The sequence below is a fragment of the Alligator sinensis genome, unplaced genomic scaffold (genome assembly GCF_000455745.1).
Source record: "Alligator sinensis unplaced genomic scaffold, ASM45574v1 scaffold592_1, whole genome shotgun sequence".
In the NCBI taxonomy this organism is placed as follows: Eukaryota; Metazoa; Chordata; order Crocodylia; family Alligatoridae; genus Alligator; species Alligator sinensis.
The window spans coordinates 1,317,686-1,337,591 of NW_005842214.1; the positions used below are offsets into that span (position 1 = coordinate 1,317,686).

The following is a 19,906-nucleotide window of genomic DNA, read 5'->3' on the forward strand; positions in this document are numbered from 1 at the left end:
CTCAGCACATCAGCACATCACAGAAATGTCGTGGGGAAGAGAGGCCAGGGAGCAGAGTTCTCATCTGTCTCATTTTACCGACTCCCCTACACTGAGAGAGGTTCTATTTGTCAGGGTCATGCCCCAGCTAAGCCTGAGCCAACACTGCCCTGCCTGGTATAGACAGGAAGCTCCTAGCCCTCCCCTTTTTCCACAGCAAGAGAGGCGGCCTTGGGCTGATGGGGCAACCATCCACCTCGGACAGCCCATAGAGAAGGCTGCACCTAGTTTAGCCTTCTTAGACCAGTAGTGTAATAGGGAGGGGTGAACAGGGCAAGCACCCTGGACATCAACTTGGGGGCGGGAGCAAAGGAAAGCTGCTGCTGCTAGCAACTGCAATTATACAGCAACCAAAACTCACTGCTATGCCTATGGCCCAGACACTCAGCCACGGCTGTACACTCCTGTCTCAGATACCTGTGGGATGCACTGGTAACACCCACATTGGATCCAGCCCAGAGGCGGCAGCAGCAGCCTCTTGGCTGGTCTCCAGGCACCTGGTGGTTCTCCCATGCTCAATTCAGCAGGGATCCTGAGGTCTTAAAGGACACACCTGAGATAACACGGGGCCACAGCTGAGCACATCTTGAAAGAGCCTGTGAATGTTGCAGCTGCAGGACGCTGGGGCCAGGCCTACCCAGGATGTGCCTGGCAACACTGGCTGGTGGCAGTCAGGAACAGGTTCCTTAGTGGTATTTCTCTTCCAGCAGAAGCCTTCAGGAGGGCACAGTCACAATGGGATAAGAAGGGCTTTTGTCAGAGCAGGTTTCCTCCTGCACCAAACCAGCATAAGCTGTATTGGCCAAGGGACTTTTCTGCTGGCATAAGCAGCTATGCTAGGGTTTTCTGGCACAGCCAGCCCAGGAAAACCTCCCCCCTGGCCTAGGAGTGATCTCCAGGCAGCTACACTCCAAGCTCAGACAGGCAGCTTTGGCCCCCCTGACAGCATTATTGGGCAACAAGAATCTCATGCTCCCTGAAGCTCTGTGAGCAGCCCTGCTCCCTGCCTGATGCTGGGAGATGAATATCAGCAAGTCACTCTCTTGGTATGGGCTGCCTGCTGCTCTACTGCATGGACACCATTGGTCAACCAGGCTATGACAGCAGGCATGCTGCAGGAATGAAGGACAGGATGACTGGGCTACCTTGGAGAGGAGGGAGATCCACCTCAATGCCAAGGCAAGGAACCCATCTCCTAGAGACACCAAGGTGCTCCCTGACAGGAAGCCACAGCAACTAAATGCTGGTCTTGGCAAGGGAGTTTGTAAATCTGAATCCTGGCCTTGCAGGAGGCTCTGCTCTAGACTGTCCCACCCGAGTGCCAAGCTGCTCCAGCAAAGCAGCTTCCCCCAGAATAACTAAACAAACAGAGGGCTCTTCAGCAGCATGGAGTGCCCTGGACAGGATGACACTGCCACAGCCAGAGCCTCCTGTCCTGCCTCCATGCAAAAGGCTTTGCAGCAGGCATGATGCACCTGTTGGACCAGCTTTGTTGAACGCGTACACTTTACCAGAGTTCTCCCTATGCTCTCATGTTTGGATCCAAACTCCTTTCCCTCCTTACTTCAGCTTTCCCCAGTCAGGAACTGCTGCTTCTCAAATCTCTCTCTCCAGTGCAGCACAAGCCACCATGGCTGCCCTTGGGTTACTTTCCATCCCAGCAACATCATCAGTACCAAGGGTTGTGGGAACAAAACATTAACACCTTGCAGAGTTGGCTGAGGTCAGAGAGCGGGACACTCAGGCCTTGGATGCACTGAGGAACGGAAGAGGAGTAGCAGTCAGACCTGCCCTCCAACTTCCCCTTTCCCTGTACTAGGATTAGGTTTCTAATACCTGCATTTCTGCTGACATCTCAGTTTCACCTAATTCCCTGAATTATTAGGTTCAGAGCATCCTGGTGTCCGGAGTATCTGGAAATGCTCAGGGCAGCCTCACCTGCCCATGTGCTGAGACATGCTTTCATTTCCAAGAGCTCAGCACAGTGCAGAGCTTTCTGAGCTCAGGTCCGAGACAGCAGGACCCATCATCTAGCCCTGCTCTTACCTTGACTCACCTCGTAGCCTTCAGCAAGTCCTTCTCCATGCATGTTCCTCAGCCAGTCACCTGTGCTTTGAAATCCAGAATCTTCCTACATGTTCATTACAGTGAATTACATGTTAGGAAGAGACAAGAGGCTGCAAAGATTTCAGAACTCCACTGAAATACACAAGGAAGGAGGGAGGGTGTCACGGGCCAAGTAAACTCAACCCTTACAGAAGGGACCTACTTCCCTGAAGACTACAGTCACTGGTTTCATCTTCGTAGCCCACAGAGAGGAAAGTGCAAGATGCCAAGAAGACTCCAGTAACAGGGAAGCCAGGCAGATTTGCATCACCAGGAAACCAAAGTTCTGATGCCAGGGTACACTGGGCTCTGAAAGCTCAGCCTTATGCTGAGCACCCGCCCCATTCAGTGGGTCACAGCCCTCATGGATACTTCTGAGCCCAGTCTGCAGGTGCTTGCAACATCCCCTCCGGAAGAGCTGAGCAAAGCATCATGGCTTGGTAGCTGGTTTGGTGACAAGCTTTGCAGATTTGGTATAACCCAAGTTATCTGATTTATTCCTGGCAGATCTGACCTGAATGGTTTCAGCCAAAATGAAAACAAGTCAAAATACTTCACGCTGAGGCTAAGCTAAAAGTTTTGCTCTCTTGTTTGGAAAGGATGGGCTCGATACTGAACTATATTTACTTTAAAATAAATAGATTAAAAAAATGGAAAAAACACACCTGAACAAGACAAACCCACCCTCAAATGCTTTTGGTGTTTGCAAGGCACAGGACTCATGATTTGGACTTGTGTATCACATGGCAAACCATTGCTGCTGGACCTGTATCTCCCTCTGTATGACAGAAGTTTAGCTATGGAGACCCATCACTGCTGGACTCATACATCCTTGCACATGACTGAAGTTTAGGCTGCAGGCTGAATTCAACACCAGCACTGTCAGCAGCAGCAGGCAAGGCAACTGAACGATACAATACATGTGACATATGCTGAGGCGGATGCCAGGGGAGTGCCTGGGCAAGGTCTGAAGTGGAGATGGGCAGTGACAGAATGAAGAGATAGCTATACTTCTGAAGTCACATGCTGGGAAGGCACTCCTGAAATGAACAGAAGCTGAATGATGGACAAAGCTATGTTGGGGGGGCATGGTCCTAACAACCCAAAGACAGGAAAGAGCAGCAGCAGGTGCTCACATTCGCACACACACAGAGATTGGTGCTGCCATAGGGGACTGGCATAAACAAAACACATGGTAACACATGCAGGCACTCATGTTTTCTATACCTAGTGTTATTCCTGGCACTGATGGCCCCAAAAATCCTCTACTTGGCCAAAAGAGGAACAGAAGAATCATGCTGTAACTAGCCAGCCTTGGCCAGCTCAGCAGGTGGGAATAGTCCTGCTCCAGGGGGTGAGGGGGAATCAAGTTTTCATGGCACTAGAACCTTACACTCAGGCAGCCCTGGGGACTGTATACTGCAGCTGATTTGCAACCTATGGATAGGGTCATACACTGAAAACAAGCTCAACATAGCTCTGACCAAGCTTGGTGGGGGACAGTCCTAGTCCCACTTGACTTGGAGGGGAGCAGGGGCAGAGGGTAAACAGCCTGCAGACATGAGCATGACATGAATCTAGCATTCTGATACCCATTACATGAGATGGGGCAGTGCTTTGCTCTGCACCTGAATGAACAGTCAGTCTGCCACTGAACTGGACACAATACAGTGATCTATGAAGGACAGAGGAAAAGAATAAAAGTTGCTCCAGCAGGCCTCTGAACATGCTCTAAGTAGCTTGAATTTACCACCAGCTAGAGGGAGAAGACAACAAAAGATGTATGAGAGACCATGATATGGATCCCAGGCATAAAACCAACCCAGGCTGCGGTGGATTGACAGGATAAGCCTGTGCAAGAAGTGCTGACTAGCTGATCAGTCACCAGGGTGATGTGGATATCACGGTTTATGGCTAGGGGGAACAGCAAGGATGATGATGGCCTCCATTGTGACCCTTGCTGCACCCTTTATTGATTTATGCTGACTTTGGCAGAATCTTTATCGGCTGGCTGCCCCCATGACCTGCCCACCTCCTAAATTCAGAGTGCACACCAAGGTTGCCTTTGTTTTTAAAACTACAGGTGTTCAGGAAAATGTTATGAAGCCTTCTTCCTACTGCATCCAGCCCCTTGGAACCACAGCAAAGCTGACCCTAGTCAGAAGAGGATACACAGGACATGCATAGATGGCACTGATGGAAGCTGGGACATGGAGACAATGTCATCTTTCCCCCATGATGATCAAAGGCTCTTGCTCACATGATTATTTTCAGTACTGTTGCAGCATCTCAAGACTCCTCAGAGCTAAGCACTCCCACAAGGCCAGACAGACATGGTAAGATACAGTCCCCGAATAGACCAGCTAGAGTGGGATGGGGAAGAGAAGCACAGAGAGGATGAAGTGATTTCCCCAAAGTTACATATTAGGTCAGGGCTGAGCAGGAAACAGAAATGAGACTTCCAGGCCAGGCCTCTTATCCACCAAACTGCTGCCAGAGAGCCACCCAGGCACTGGGGGCTGGCTCCCCAGTGTAGGCAATAACTCCCCATGGGCCAGTCTGGTTTCCAATTCGGTAGCTAAGTTCAACCTCCCCATGAGCTATTGGGACAAGAGCTCTCCAGAGTCGGGTCAGACAGATAAGCCTAGGGGGAGCTGCTTGCCTGTCCCCGCCACACCCTTGTCCTCACTGCCCCACGTAGACCCCACAGACCAGCAGCACTCATAGGGCTCAGTCCTCCCTCTTTGTCTTGCATGTGCCCTGTAGAAGATGCTGGTGGAGAGGAATCTTCTGTCTCCCCCCTCCCACTCCTGCCAAATGTCACGTGAAGGGGTTTTATTTTCAAGATAATGCCCAGGCCCTGGGAAGCTTCAATTGCCCGGGGAAGCCAAAGCTCAGCCAAACTCTCACCTTTGGCCTGGGTGCCCAGGGCTCCTGGGCAGCATAAGGAATACAGCACTTGGACACAAGAGAGTCTGCACACTGGAGCGCACACCACACTGAGGTAGCAGGGGATGGGGGCTGCAGACGGGTCGGGGTGTGCAGGGACAGAGAACACAGCGGCAGATGAGCACACATGTAGATGAGGAGGCCATTTCATGCTGATGACAGAACCACAGGCGTGATGGGCACTTCCAACCTACAACAAGGCCTGATGAGTGCTTCCAACCCAAATGATTTATACCTGCTCAGAGACCGAGCCTGGCCATCACCATGTAAAATGCACAAGGGAAACATGTGCTTCCCTTAGGATGTTCTTTTGTTTGAACTGGGAGAAAAAACTCTTTACAATCACTGTAACTTGTGAAGGCTTCTGTGGCCAATAAGTCAACAGAGGAACAGGACAGACCCAGCTGCAGAGACACTGTCCCATCAGGCAGGAGAAGGATGACTGTCCTGTGTGGGCTCTGGAATAGCAAAGGCAGTCTGCACACCCCAGGACCAAGGGCATCAGCTGGAGACGGTCACAAAGGAGTAAGAGGGCAAGGCACCCTCAAAGAATTCATTGGATAAGCCCCCATCCCTGCATGGCTCCCTGTATTCCCCTCATAAGCAGGAAGCATGTGGGAGTGGGGGCTCCTGTCTCCCATTCCTCTCTCTCTCTTTGCGCAGCAAGTGGGGAAAGGAGAAGAGAGGGAATCGGTGGGGCTCTGGGGTTAGGCTGAGGTGCCGTACTGGGGAGAAGGACAAACTCCATGGATCCAGAGAGGTGCAGGCACCAAGATGGCACAGGGATTAGAGCTACTCACATGCTCGATATAGTGTGGGCACTTTACAGCCTTCTGTACTGCAATAGGGACCACTTTTTTGGCAGGCTCACCACAAATTAAGCTCCATTTTCCCCACCCTCCCCTCAGGTACCACTCTGATCCCCTTCCCCTGCCCAATCTGCTGTCTGCTTTCTGTCCCCTGACCACTGTACTGCCAATCCCTGCCCTGATCTGCTGTGTGCTGTGCAGAGGCTACTTGTGCCACTTGTGCAAATACTCAGTCTGATCACTGACAGCACGAGCTATGCCAGGGGACACAGGCCAGAATGAGGAGCAAGGGGAGGAAAAGAAGAAACCTGGTTGAGTCCCTAGGCATGCTTCCTCAAGACTGAAGCTCAAGGACAGGCAGCTGAGGATGCATGTCCTCACCCTCTGACGCCCATCGTGCACTGTGCTGGGACTGCATGAATTTTAACTCCCCTGCCCTAATCCCCAGAACACAGGGAGGGAAGGGGGATGACAGTTTGAGCAGCCTGGGGAAAAAGTGGTGAATAGGATTAAGATCCACCATGCCAGTGCTGAGGCTTGCATATTAGACCAGGCTCCTGCCCTCACCAAAGTCTGGTGGCTACCAATAGTCAAGCCTAGCCTTGACTAGCAGCTGCTGAAAATCAGTGCATTTCAAACTGTATTTGTCTCCACCTCACAGCCCCGGCTGCACAGAGGGCCCTTGTTCAGAGTTCTTATCTAGCTCTGGGCTGGGGAGGATCTGGAAAGTCTTGCAGCTGAACATGCTGTGTTGATGCCAGAAGCCAGCCGAGCTCTGCGGTGAGCTCATTAAGGCTGCCTAACAGGAGGAGCACTTTGCTGGCTCAGGTAAAGAGGAAAACATCTCAGCAGAGAGCACATTAAAAAAACCCAGCAACAATAGCAGCCCAGTTGCATTCATATTTGTTTGGATCCCTGGGCCTCAATGCCTGCTTTGGGGGGAGAGGAAGAGGAGATCTTAGGGCTCTGTGCCTCTGTTTCCTATCACTGCTGGGGTACTATAATAGATTAATAGATGTGGATGCCCCCTCACCATTTCAGGTACTTTTGGCTGCAGCACAGGAAGCAGATCCACACCAGCATGTCTGAGGGAACAGGCTTGGGCTGAACCACAAAGAGTCCCAACAGCCCAGGGCCAGCCAGAGCTGGGCAAAGTCCCAGGAGCAACATCCTGGCTAGAGGTGAGGAAGAGGCACTGGCTTCTGAAACGAAGTGCTTCAGATTTAGCTTTGCCCCACCAGGGTGGGAAGGGGAGGGGCACAGGGGGCAACCTGTCACTCTAACTTCCCTCTCTTCCCTTGTTCCTATTCTTAGGGTCTTTCCCACCCCCCTCATTTTCTTTGTTTTGATCCTCAATGAACAGGAAGAAAAGAGAAAGAGCCTTGACAAATCCGATCAAGGCCCAGACAAGCCAGGGCCCCTCCTGCCAGCATGCCAAGCCCCGTGCTAATGAGGGGTGGGGGAGGCAGCAGAGAAGAGCAGTTTCACAAAAATGCTTGGTGCAGGAAGGAAGGTGAGGATTTCATGCAAGGTAGAGCAACTGGTTGTAAGGAATGGGTCCCCAGTTGGGGTAGGGGGGAAAATCAGGCCATGAAAACTTTCCCAGTTCCCATGCTCCCTCCATGTCCTTTCCCTGAGAAATGTTCCTCCTCCTCTTCTAAAGGTCTGTGCTATGGGAGGCCAGCTGGCGCTGGGGCTTCCGAGTGCTGCTGGGATCTTTGGGGCTGCCCTGGAGGCTTCACACCCCCATGCCCCAGGGTAAGGCGCAGCGACCAGCGATGTGGGACTGAGCAGAAAGGGAGCCCGTGGTGCCAAGTTGCTTGCCCATCTCACCTCAGGCTCATCAGTTCACAGGAAAAAAGACCAGAGTAACAGGACACCGAGCATTGTTATCACATCTATCAGACAAACAAGACAACCAACCTTTGAGGGCTGCCAAGGTGGCAGGGGTATCTGGGATGCTGGGGGAAGAGTTGGCTCTTGTATTGCAGGATCCAGCAGTACACACGCTGGTCGTGAGGACCTCCTAGTTACAGACTCCCAGCTTCAAGGGACAGAGAGCATTGAGCATCGAGTTCGAGTGGCATCTGAGGCCTGCATTTGACCTGCAAAACCGAAAGAAACCCTTAGTCATCTGAAAAGAAGGAACAGGCTCAGGCTGAATCCTGAACAGCCCAAAGTCCAACAGCTAGCCAGAAGCAGAGCTGGGAGAATATCAACTTCTCAGCAAAGTTGGTTTAAGGGTTAAGACCATAATGAAACTGCAATCACTTCATGAAGAGAAGGCAGGGTTGGGAACAGGACTCCTGGGTCCCTTTCACTTACTCTGCCACAGACTCCCCGAACCTGTCAGAGATCCCTCTGTAACATGGGAATGGAGGAGCTTCCTCATTTCAGTGAAATACTTTGCTCTCCACACAGAGAGCTTTGTGTACACTAAGTCAGGCTGGACCAGAAGATCTGGTGATACCAAAGAGCAATGAAGACAGGAGTTGCCTGTTGGACTTCTCCTTAGCACTGCAGGTGCTGGCTTAACAAACACGTGAAGTGAGGTACCTCAGGAAGGTGGGATGAAACATGAGCCCAGAGCAAAGCCGGATGGAGAACTCCATTACATCCATTCTGAACCACCAGGTCACATTCAGAGTCCGTGCTTTAGTGACTGAGCTGGCCCCTCCTTTTCCTTCTGCTGCAGAGCCAAGACAAACTCTCCAACCTCCTGCCAGAGGCAGGAATGGCCAAGAGGTCTAATAAAAGATATCAGATTCACCCAAAGAACCTTGTCTGCCAAGAGGGACAGCAGCATTTATCCCCTCCATTGCCTTGTCAGTGTACCCAATCTAGCAACCCCAGTTCTAGTGACATACCATGGGCAGGTACACAAGACGCAGTTCAGATCACCTCTGTAGGGATGTTTCAAGAAGCGGGGGTGGGGATCATACAACCTTCCTGGGGCAAAACGACACTGGCCAAATGTCTTGCCCATTCAATTTAGGGCAGATACTCCCTGTCTCTATTTGGGGTATCATTCAACAGCACCACCCCCTCCCCTTCAGCCTCAGACCTTCACTTGGCTTAACCCTGGGGTACAGCATGGAACTGGGCAGGGTACTGGCAGGGCCCGACCCAGGCAGGGGCAAACTGGGCAACCACCCGGGGTCTGGACAGAAAGGGGGCCCGAAAATGGTGAAAATAATGATTATTATTATCATTATCTCTGGCAAAAGGGGGTCAACACTAAAAGTTTGCCTGGGGCTGCCAGGAGTCTAGGTACAGTGCTGGGTATTGGGTGCAATACAGTTACAAAGCAGAGCTGCTTCACATGAAGAACAGCACTGCATATGGGCCCAGCAAATGCTCTGAGGCCCAGCATTCTCTGGCAGGTTGGGGGGAGATTTTGTGCTTCCTTCTTACTCAAAAGCCATTGCCCCAATAAAGGTCAGGAGCTCTGGTATCCCCCAGAGGAAGCCAGAAGCTGTGGAAGTGTTGAAGGCATTGACTTCATTCTTCTGCTCAATTCTCTATCTTGCAAAGAAGAGCTGAGTGTGAATTAGTGAGAATTATTTATACCACAGCCGCTTCAACTGGGAAGGAATGCTAGAAGAGTTCATGCTGACATGGCCATTGCACTGCTGCTATCATGGGACAGGGTGGTTTAAATTTTTTCCTGCTCCAGTGGGAGGATCGTCTCCCTCCATGGTGGATATATGTGGGTAGAGGAAGGAAAAGTATCCATATGGGCAGAGCTGAGCATGAACTAGAAGTTAGAAGCCTTGTTAAACTAATTGTTTTGCTCATTAGTAGATGTGAGTCTTGGGATACCCACTCTGAGCTGAACAAACCTCATTTATAGAGACCAGCAAAGGAAAAGCTATCACTTCTGTTGTCACAAGTTGTTCTTTATGACCTAAAAAAACCTACCCTCAAAGACTTAAGTATTTTTACATTATAAATTCAGGCCTAATATTTCCCTGTCCTTCCTAGAAGACTATGGCAGGGATTCTCAACCAGGACACTGTGGTAAACAGGGCTGCCTTGCGATCCTTTCAAGGGTGCCATGAGTAGCATTGTACGGTGCGCAAACATGATTCACAAGATAAACTCATAGGAATCCAAACATTCGGACATGTGCAGTCCAAGTTCTTTGCAACAGAAGAACCGCCCGAGGATTTTTCTCTAGTCAAAAAACAAGTGAAAGCTGCAAGCTGACATTTTCCAAGGGGTGCCTATTGAAAGGTGCTTTGAGTCTAAGGTGAAGAACATCTGCTCTATGATCAGTTAGAGAACAAATGCCACCATGCAAGTCTGAGAGGAGTTTATAGGACTATGTATGGCAGTCTTTGTCTTATTTCTGTTGACTATTATCATATTTACACAAATCCAAGACAAGGTTTCTTCCCCCCAGATCAGCACTAGGGGTGGGGATCCTTATCTTAGATATGAGTACCAGCCCAGGGGAGGCAGTGGCTCAGCTCTGGCCCTGGGGCTGAAGCTTGAGCTGAGCTGCTGCCTGCCCCAGGCTGGAATGGCTTGTTGGGGGGCAGGGGGAAAGAAGGCACATGGGCAGGGTGTGTGTGGGAGAGACTGGGTGGGGTGAGCCTGACCCTGTACCCCTGCTCTTCTACCCCCTCCAAACCTTCCGCTCTGGCTCTGATCCCTCCATCCCCAACCCTGCCTGGCTGCTTCTCCCTGGCCAGACTGGGCTGGGGTGCTGCTGCTGACTTCCCTGGCGGAGCAGAGCTGCAGCAGAAGCAGGGGTGTGGACAGGGAGTGGGGGGCGGGCACAGGATACAAGCAGTGGGGGGCAGGCTTCAGGGGGAAGCAGGGGTGGAGGAGATCGAGTTGGGGGGCAGGCACAGGCATGGGATGCTAGGGGTGGGGGAGCAGCTGCAGGGGGAAGCAGGGAGTGGGAGGGGACAGTCACAGGCAAGGAGCAGGGGGAGGCAGTGGGAGCAGATGGCAGGAGGGACGGGTGGGGGGGGAGGACAAAGGGCAGGAGAACAAGGGAGGGGGGAATGGGATAAACTTAAGCTGACCTTCCACTAATTGGATTCTACACATGTAAAAGCATAACAGCTTTATAATTTTCCACATATAGAATCTAATCATTGGGGGGTCATTTTAAATTCAAAGTAATTTTGGATCCAGGTAAATACAGTCTTTAACCCCAACATGTGCCAGACAGTTATGGAGAAAATCTCTCATTGTAAAAGATTTAAACACTTTTCTCCTTCGCTTTCTAATAAGCATAAAAGCCCTGAATCCATTCAGCTGAATTCTACAGGGAGACCTGGTCTCTGCTGGAGAAAGACTGGACTGGACATGCTTGTTATTTCTAGGACCCGTTCATGCACAGTAAAGAGAAAAAGACACAAACAGAGCCTCTCACCACAACCTTTCTGCAGGTCCTTTGAACAAGGTAAACCAAGCCTTCATAGTCTTAGTACACCCTCCAGCTCCAAGATGGCTCCACTCCCTTGGATGTCATCATGGCACAGATGCCAAAGCTTGAGAGAACAAGCTGGTTTGGCGATACTCCAGCATTTGTTGAAGCCATTCTCTGGCACCAGCCCCCTCACAAACCAGGTGGCTGTCGGTTTACACACCTTGAATGACCATGGAGTCACACCAAGAGGGAGGCATCATTCTGGTTACTAGATAACTTTGTAAAATGAAGCCAGAGTGCGCATCTCACCTGGACACTGTCTGGCAGCCCATGCACATGGCCAGGTGTAACTGGCACCTATTACCTTCACTAACTGCAGTTTTCAGATGGCTTAAAGGTGCAGCCTGCTGCAGAACAGTTCAAAAGCCCAACCTTGGGTTGACAAAGGCCTGGATTACATTGGCCAGGTTCAGCCTTAACACAGGAGTATGCAGGGACCTTGCGAAGAGCCAGGGAAGTCCCCTTGGCAAATGCTACTACCGAGACATCCAGAAGCAGACAGGAATGTAGTTAAGAGTGGGTAATTTTAATTCTCCCCTTTGAGGTTAGGTAGATGTTGAGAACAGCAGACTGATTTAATGTGGCCCTCCCGACAGTGCAAAAGATGCTCCACTACCTGGTATGAGAAAGTCCCACATAAGAGATTGTCTTCTCTACTGCCTGGTTCTAGCTACAGAGGGCAGGCAGGCAGACAGGAAAGGCTGTCTATAGCAGACGTGCATTAGTAAATTAGGAAGTCTAGCAAACTAGCAAAGTCTCTCTCTCCCCCATCCCCAGCCACACACATTAGTAAATTAGGAAAGTCTCTTCTGCACACACGCACAGATTAGTAAACTAGGAAGGTCTCTCTCTCTCCTAGGTTACTAGAGAGAGAAAGACTGACTTTCCTAGTTTACTAACATGCATGAGTGAAAGTCCCTCTCCCACACCCCCACCCACACAGCTTTTCCTGAATTGTCTTCTGAGGTCTCATCTCAGCCTACAAGGTCCTCAGGGCAGGGAAAATCTCACAATAGGTATGCAAAGCAGGGTGCTAAAGTCACCCTGTTTTACAAATCTAGTGGGAGACTGGTTCACATTAAATATGAAATCTGCACATGTGGCCTGTGCAATGCCAAGGGCAGCTGCAGTTAGTAGGCTATCCTTCTCCCCAGCAACAGACTCAGTGGTGAAGAGTCAACTTAGACTATCCCCACAGAGTGGGAAGGAGGAGCAGAGGGAACAATGAGATGCTGCATGGTTCAGGGGAAGGAGTCAGATAACTGTGGGGCCTTCGACTGCAGTTAATAGGAGGCAGGGAGAAGTGAGCATGTTCTGGCCCCACAGGGTTCAGAGGATGTATGGCAAACTGGGATCTTTACTAACATGTGACGGTGAGGTTGCAGGGAAAGTGACCTGTCCAAAGAAACAGAGTGACCACCTGCTGCTCCTCATCACTGAGGAGGAGCTCACAATAGGCCGTTACCATATAGATACCCTAAGTTATGTACACAGCACCAGGCAAAGAATTTACAACTTGGTGGGACTGATACAACTGCCTCCTTCCTTAGGTGCAAGTAAGCGGCACAGCTGGGAGGGAGCTGGAGGGGACAGCAGGGGCTTGAGAAGTCCAGGCATCTCCAGCTTAGGATTGAGGGGTCACTAAGTCCCTGCCTGACAACCAGAAACCACAAGCCGTGACTACTCACATCCAAATGCTGGATTCCAAGTGCACCATCCACTTCACAGCCTGCAAGCTTCTTGCTTGCCACTCATTCATTAATTCAGACAGACCTGGGACATGACAAGACAGTGAGCTTAGCACCTATGCTACTGGCTAATTATTCAGAGCCCAGGAGGACTGGGGTGAGAGGGCAGTCAGAAATGAAGGAAACTGCCTGTACAAACAGTTTCAAACTGGCCCCAGATGAGTCTTCTGGAAGAGGCATTTGGACACACAAGGCAGAGGCCACTGACTTATAATGGTGCTGCACACAGAGCACATGACACTCAGACTAGCTGCTCTTCCTGGTCAAGCAGAGGAGAGCCCCTTTGCAATGCATCCAGTCCTGGCTGAGCCAATAAGGACAGAGGCAGCTGGACACCAAAAGGAAAATGTTACCACAACATTTCTGAGCCCAAAGGTAGGATGACCATATGTCCCATTTTAGCTGAGACAGTCCCAAATTTCAGAGGCCGGTCAGCCAGCTGTTGGGAATTATACTGGGTGTCCCAGAAATGCAGGGGCCCAGGTTGTGGGGGGAAGGAATGTCCCTGATTTCCTACATGATGTCCTGGATTTCCATCTGGTCAGCCTACTGAAAGGCCCAGACACACTTAGCTTGTCCATAGTAGGCTCTTACAGCAATCTGCCCAGTTCCAGCAGACAATCTAATTCAGGGTTAGTGTTGGATGCCCTGGACACCCCTCTCATGCAACAGGGTGGGCAATTTTCTTGTCTGGCTCTACTGCTTTAAACAGTGGAGTGGGCAGGAAATGGCACTTCGGGGCTAATGCCACTCAGTACTGACTCTCTCTCCTCTAAGCTGCGTAGCCTGACACAAAGGGATGCCTCTCCAGGCCCCAAAAGGACTGTGCATGTTCTGAGGGGTCTGTTCACAGTGACAGCTCTACCAATCAAAGTAGTTTTGTGCCCAGATGCCTGGGGTCAGCTACGAAAGGATTTTAGCATTGGCTTCTTCATCAGGGGACCAATTGACAAGCTTCAGTTCCCAGGAGATGCCAAAGTGAATCAGACCTTCTATTGTAGGCAGGGCACATACGTCAGGCACTAAAATACTCTGCACGGCCATCTGTCTGCAGGTTATTTGGGGCTGGTAACAAATTATCCACAGCTATTCCAGGAAGGATGGACTGAGCACAAGGCAGTGCAGGGAAGAAGGTCACATAGCAAGTGGCAGAGTTAGGTCATGGGGACACCCATCTGCCAGGTAGAGGCATGCATTGTCTTAGACCAAAGCAGGCAGGGGGTATCAACTTTCTTGAGACGAGCCAGATGCCTGACACAAGAGAAAAGCAGCAGTCCCTTACACCTCACCCTGAAACACTGCTCCACACCCCAGTACCACATTAGCACTTGGTCTCCTTCCTGGAGATTGAAGGGTACAATGGTCACTTCCCTTTCTCCTACACCACTGTTCCTGAATATGACAAGTAGTAAAGGAGGCAACTGCTCCCAGCACAGAAACCCCCTCCTCAGAAGTCAAGCTGCCCAGAACTGTAGTTCATCAACATTCAAATGCATGCCCATAAATCCTAACTAACACCTTTGTCTACAGCTCTCCAGTGGTGATGGGTACTACAGGCCCAGATAAGCCTGGAAGTTGGCGTGACCTGCCACTGGGCACACTTCAGGGATGCTGGCCTAAGAGCAGGACTGGTTGGAGTTACTACCAGATCCTGTTCCCAGCTCTACAAGCAACAGTCTCCCCAAATGCTGTGCAGCCCACAGAAGCTACCCTGCCAAGGCAAGCACTGGCAGCAAAGCAAGGAGGCTCCTGAACGGAGAGGTCAGAGTACTGCCTGGACCAGCAGAGCAGCTTGCTTTTTGGTTTCCCACTCGTGCCCTGAGAAGTGCTAAGTTTGTTCCTCTCCTCCCCATTCCTGCCCACTAACCACCTGCCCTTGAACCAAGGGACTTCCAGAAACACACAGCTGCCCTCACCCAGGCTGAGCTTGGTGGCGAGTGCTCTGTGCAGGCTTGCTCAGCACTCTGAGCTCTGGCTTGAACTTCACTATTTGCCCAGCCAGGAGCCATTCCACCCTCACCTACCCTGGCAAACACAGAAGCCAAAGGAACCTCTCAAATGGGGACCTCTCAGATGTTTCAAGTCACAGCCCATCCCTACCCCCACAAATGAATCCTTTGCCATCTTCATCAGGAAATGCTATGGGCCCCCTAGCTAACAGCCTGCCTTCTGCTCATGGGGTATAGGGGGCAATTTAGCAGAAAAGGAGAGTGAGAAGGAGACCGAGTAAGGATGGAGGCCAACACCTTGCCAGGGCATCTCTGGCAGGGACAGACCAGCAATGCGTACCCCATTCCTGGGGGAAGTCAGAGGACCATGCCCTCTCTAACTGAAGACAGTCTGCCTCTACTGGACAGCCTGATCTCCAACTGTTGTCTGACAAAACCTGGGCCCTTCCCTGAAAGCAGATGTCATAGCAGTCCTGACACCCTGCACTGAACTTGCCCCCGGGGCCACAGTCAGCATGAGCTTGGCGTGAGGGCGTTGTTCTCAGCAGATCTTGAGTTTTCTCCTACACAGTCCTTCTGACATAAAGGCTCCTTATATTCAACAGTCCTTTCTTACATACTCCATTCAGAAGTGCCTGCAGGGGAATGGGAATCTGGGCCTAACTCATCTGTGGCTGAAGAAATGCTTGATTAATGGATAGTTCAGGTTGCCCAATACATCCATATCCCTTTTCAGAAAGTCAAATTGCACAAATTCAAACTTCTGATCAATCAGAAACCACACATGCATTTGGTACACCTGCCCACCCAACCTGAACTGGAGCTGGCAATAGGCCCCTGGCAACTATCCGTCTGCATTCCAAGTACTTTCATTGCCAGACAGAGCAGAAGGAGCGATGACTGAAGAGGATCTCTACAGAGCTGCAGTTGTGTTATGGGATGTGGTAGAGGTTTACAGCCCCGCTGTCTGCCCCTCTCATTACCCTGCCCCTCATGATCCAAGCAAGTTACACTTGTACTGGAGAGATCCAGGGTGCCTCCTTTCACTGCTGGGTTCTATAGGTTGCATCAGAATTGGCACACATGGATCTTCTTGCTCTAAGGATTGCCAGCAGTGAGTTATAATTCAGTCTGGGGTTTTCCAAAAGTGCAGGACGAGAGGGAATTGTGTGTGTAGGGGGCAGGGTAGTCATGGAGTCAGTGCAGTGCTTGAGTGTAGGGAGTTTCTGTTTAGTCCTGCTCACTTAAGTACAAGCTATACCTTAGCAAAAGGAAGAGCTAGGTTTTGCTACAGTGGCCATGTGCTCTATCCCTCTCCCCCACAAAACAGCTCAGCTACCCTGCATAGCTACAGAAGCAGAGCATGGCATGCCACAGGCTTGTTGGGCAATTGCTTGAAGAGGGCAGGATTAAGGTGACACTAGCAGGTACCTTCACCCTGCATCCAGGCTTTCAGCAGTTTCAAGTTTCAACATTCTGGGATGGCACAAGAATGTCATCAGGCCTTCTTAACTCCATATTAACAGCGCTCTCTCCCCCTCACACCAGGAGTTAGCTAGCCTTCTCTCTGATAAGAAAAGTTTTCTTACTGTCCATTCAGGCTGTTGTTACACAGGTAAGGTGCTGCTGTGGCTAATGGAAGCTATGCAGTTCCAAAGGGGTCCAGCCACTCCCAAATGCTTTGTTGCAACAGAGTGGTGATCACGGTCCTGTCCCAAAACATGCAATGACTGGTGCTACAGAGAAGGCAGTAACTGTCTTAAATGTAGTCTATATCTCAAAATCCTGAAAAAAATTCTTATAGCTAACCCAGAATGGCAGTTAAGTAGATGATAAGACTTGTGTGTCTTCTCCACCCATCTCCCCCACAACAGAGAGCTCTTCCCTACTACTGGTTTCAGCTAGATGCAATATGAAGGGGATGTTTATGTAGCACTTGAAAAGCCATTAGCACATAAGTTGTTTCTTGCTGCTTGGTATACCATATTGCTGCACGCACAGCCTACCAGAAGGCCACATGCCTGAGTGGGTCAAATCATGGGATTTCTAGCTCTGGAGAAAATTGAATGCTTAGAAATTTGATTTTATTATGATTCACAGCCAAACCAAGTTTCCCAGAATTTCTCAAGAAAAAGAAGTTCAAAGAAATATCAGAAACATTAAATCTGTGGTGCTTCAGAAATAAACCAGGAGCCACATACCTGTTGGGTGAAGCCAACAGGAATCATGACGAATTTGCACTACCTACTGAACAGCAGCTGTCAGTTTTACACAGCAGCTGCCAATCTAAGCTGCCTGAGCTGCTTGCCTGGTGCTCCTGACAGGACCACAGAGAAGCATGCTGGTCTACACTTGCTCTTGCTCGGTACACATCAAATCCAGAAACAAGGCAGAAAAGCCACCACGAGGTCTCTCTCTCCATTGCTTTCACTCTGGGCAATGATTAACCCCAATCACAAAACACGCTGGTTGTATCCCATCCTCTCCTGCCATACCTCATTTCCACATCTCTCTACCCAGTATAGTCTATCCCCACTGCCCAATTGTCCTCCCAACAGAGGGGATAGGCATCAGTAGGAAGAGCTGGAGAGATGACAGAAGGACATTGTGGATGGACTAACATGGAGGGGAAACAGGTGTAACAGGGCACGAGGGCAAGGATGGCCCAATGGCTAGGACCTAAGACTCATTCAATGCCTTCCTCAACAATAGATTTCCCATGCAACCTTGGGCAAGTCACATCAGCTGTGTCAGTTCCCATCTGTTAAATGATGTTAGTGGTGCTAGAAAGGATAAATACAATAAGGGGATGCTCTGTCACTATGGCAACAAGATCATATAATTACTGCTCATTCACTGATGTGGGAGTTTTGTGGCAGACAAAACCTGCTGCTCACCCCCCCTGCACAGCTCCAACCCTCTCCTTCCCATCTAGTCCTTCCAACTCTCCATATTCTCCAGTGCCCTCTCCATCATGGCCAGGTGCTTTGAGCCACCTCCATCCTCCTCCATGCTATCTCATATGCCCTGATCAGCTTGGGAGGTGATAGAGCTGTCCCAGCTGAAGGCAGGATGGGACAGGAGAAAAGCAGAGTTGTTAAACTCCTAACTCCAAATCTGGGCCTGGTACACAGGGATGGAGCCCCTACATGTTCCTCCACAGCACAGAAGGCCCAAAGAATACGAAGCTTATGACATGGGGCAGGGAGAAGGGCTCAGACCGCAGTACATACTGGATAGGAGGAAGAGACTAACCAGCCTCCACCCCTAATCCTGCAGCCCCCTGCTTCCCCTTCCAGTTGCCAGCCCCTCTCCTTGGTATGAGCCCTTTCTGGTTAACCGCTAGATGGGCTACTCCTCATTCATGTATTTTAATGAGCCCACTATCACCTGTGGGAAGCCAGGAGGATGACAGTGGGAGTTTTACAAGCTGATGACAGAGGATGCCTCTCGAGGACTAGACTGGCTATAAAATAAGATCAAGGAGTCAGAATAGTCTAACCAGGTGATCTGCTGTTGGTCTACTTCGCTGAACCTGGAGCATGGGCCTGCATTGTCCTCCACCCCACCCACCTCCTTGTAGGGCAGCCTCCAGGGACCGGAAGAGCCAGGGCTGATGCACTGCACAGACACAGCCAGACCCTCCCTAGCACCCAGCTCCATTTCTCCCTACACTGGCCACTGCCATCTCTCTTGCTCATTCCCTCCCAGCAAACCTTCAAGGCACGGTTTGTTGCTGTTCTGGAAAGAGCTAGAGCCATTTCTGAGTTGCCTGCTATGCTCTGATCACGTTTCCCGGAAGGAGAAAAACCCCTTGACGGGGGCTGAGAGGAGCAAGCAATACACCCTGGCTCAGTCTCAGATTTCAGCCAGGGGTAGGTTCATCCTCAGGGTAGGTGGCCACAGCCTGTCCCCAGGAACCACTCCCTCCATCGTGCAGGTGCTTGGTGGGCGCCACCGGAGCCAAACGAACTCTTCCCTTCCTCAGGCTTCCCCCTTTGAAGGGCAGGTGCCAAGTACTACGCAAGGTAAACAAGGAGCACCAGAGCTGAGAACGACCAGAGCCCCTGGCCGACCTGGAGAGGACCCCCCGGCAGCCAGGGCAGGCGAGTCCCACAGCGCTGTCCACTCCTGGACACCAATGCCAGGGCTCGGCCTGCAGGATGCAGTCCAGTACTGGCTGGCACAGCAACACCGTGCCTTCTTCAGAGCGAGGCACCCCTGAGGAGAGACTGCACACCCAGCCCACAGTCGGCTAAGCAGCTCCCAAGGAGAGGTGGGTCTGGAAGCATTTCAAAACCTACTTTTAAGCAGAGGGAACTTGTCAAGGGTGACATGGGACAGCTGGCACTGCTGGGCCCTAGAGATGGAGGATGCCTGACAAGTCCCAACTATGCCAGCCCCTGTGGGGACCCCGCCCCCCAACTACAGCACCTCTTGCAAGCCCCTTCCCTGTGGGTGGCATGGGAGCCAGAGCCAGGGTGGACCCAGCGCACCTGGCACATGGCAGTGCCACAGCCGCCTGGGGTGCCCAGCAGCAGCAGGTAGCATGCTTAGGGGGTGCAGCCAGGCAGAGGTGCACCTTGCAGACTGACTAGCTCAGCAGTGCATGAGCTTCCGCGAACAGCAGCACAGTGCAAGGGGCTGCCTGGGGAAGGGGTGCTCCCCAGGGCATGGGGAGGGCCTCAGGCTGCTTCACCCCCTCCCAGCAGATGTCCACAGAGGCCCCTCCCCACCGGTACCTGCGCAGCTGCCGCCGCCCGCGGGCTCCAGCCCTTTAACTCTCCTCCCCAGCTGCGTGCACTCTGCGTTCGATTCCCCAACCTGGCCGCTCGGCGTTCGATACCGGTGCCTGGCGGG

General features: G+C 51.3%; 1 protein-coding gene across 5 annotated transcripts in view; it reads right to left on the minus strand.

Annotated features, from left to right (window-relative positions):
- The window catches only part of LARGE2 (LARGE xylosyl- and glucuronyltransferase 2), a 46,418-nt gene extending 26,512 nt beyond the window's left edge, over positions 1 to 19,906 (minus strand). For 3 of the 5 annotated variants that reach the window (XM_025207956.1, XM_014521454.2, XM_006026932.3), the window contains exons 1-2: positions 19,789 to 19,906; positions 7,827 to 8,008 (exon numbers count right to left, since the gene is read on the minus strand). The gene's annotated coding sequence lies outside the window, so the exon portion shown is untranslated. Of the gene's footprint in view, positions 1 to 2,095; positions 2,239 to 7,826; positions 8,009 to 19,788 lie in introns of all 5 variants that reach the window. The other 2 variants (XM_025207953.1, XM_025207952.1) reach the window with 2 other exon arrangements.